Source organism: Lupinus angustifolius, chromosome LG05, assembly GCF_001865875.1.
Source record: "Lupinus angustifolius cultivar Tanjil chromosome LG05, LupAngTanjil_v1.0, whole genome shotgun sequence".
Taxonomy (NCBI): domain Eukaryota; kingdom Viridiplantae; phylum Streptophyta; class Magnoliopsida; order Fabales; family Fabaceae; genus Lupinus; species Lupinus angustifolius.
The window spans coordinates 11,467,517-11,468,825 of NC_032013.1; the positions used below are offsets into that span (position 1 = coordinate 11,467,517).

The 1,309-nt window shown below is 28.6% G+C and overlaps 1 long non-coding RNA gene across 1 annotated transcript; it reads right to left on the reverse strand.

Annotated features, from left to right (window-relative positions):
* Positions 198-762, reverse strand: LOC109347801. The gene is made up of 2 exons (XR_002107645.1): positions 645-762; positions 198-482 (listed from the first exon to the last, which is right to left on the reverse strand). It is a non-coding gene; the product is annotated as an uncharacterized LOC109347801 (long non-coding RNA).

Below are 1,309 nucleotides of genomic sequence, written 5' to 3' on the forward strand. Positions count from 1 at the left end.
TTGAGAAATAAATTTGAATCTTAGATAAGGAATGTATTTTTACTCTTTTCGAATAGTAAATATTTCTCAAATTCAACATGAATCTACCTGATTCAAAAGGGAAGAACTTGCCTCTGTCTCAATTTGAATTAGACTGCGTACCATCACATATCATCTAAACTATGATAATATGTAATCTTATGTATATAAGATCATGATTATGGAAAATGTTTAAATCTTAAGTTTTATTTAACATGACTTTATAAGCTTTGATATTACATGATAATAAGATATAATCAATCCTTATCAACATTTTATTATTCCAACACACACTTTTGATATTCATTCTTGTGATGCTTGGATCCGAAGTTTATCAAATGGCCATGGTGGACAACAATATGTGCGAATACATTTGCAACCAGGACCATAAAGTTTTTGACACTGTATGTCTGCGCTACAAGGAAAATGCTCAATGCGACCCGCATATGATTCTTTGCACATATCTGTATTCACATAAATAATACATGAACAAAATTCATATTATACATTGCAAGTAAATTTGGATGAATAATTAGAGTATAGTGAAAATAATTTAGGATATAGAATTGGATCCATACATTTGAACAAGAGACACGATTAGCGTCGCGTAAAACAAAATTTCTAACCTGTTGCAAAGATGAAAACCAATACGAAAGCCAGTTTAATAATTGACATCCTCATACTTAAGTAATTGTCCACACTTGAAACTTGATCAAATAAGAACTTTTGAATGGATGTCTCAAATCATTGTGAGCCCCTCTTTATATAGTATGAGAGTATTACAACTTCCAAAAGATGAATTAGGTCCTTCAATAGCTTATATTTTCAATATGAGTATAATATCTATGTACTGTTAGTGTAAAGATTTATACAAATCACTACATCATCCACAATTCATTTGAGTTACATTCTTTGAAGAGTCAATGATGATTAAATATGAATAGTGGATGACGAAATGACAGTGACAATATATAAAACACATACACTATTAGTCTATACATATTTTTCTCTTTCAATATTAGAAAAATTACATCTCATTTATTCTAGAATAAATGCATTGCTTTGAATAGTCAAAGACTAATTATTACAAGAAGTTAAGATATTGATGTAATATTTCAATTGATCCTTGTGTATCGTACAATATGAAATTCTTATGTTTAATATTTAGGGTCCGTCGTGACATTTTATAGGCCATTCACATAGTAAAATAATAGACATTATTTATCATAAGAAAATATGTTAAATTTAAATGTCGGAATTTAAAGGAAAATGAGAGTTCAAAATAAGTGAC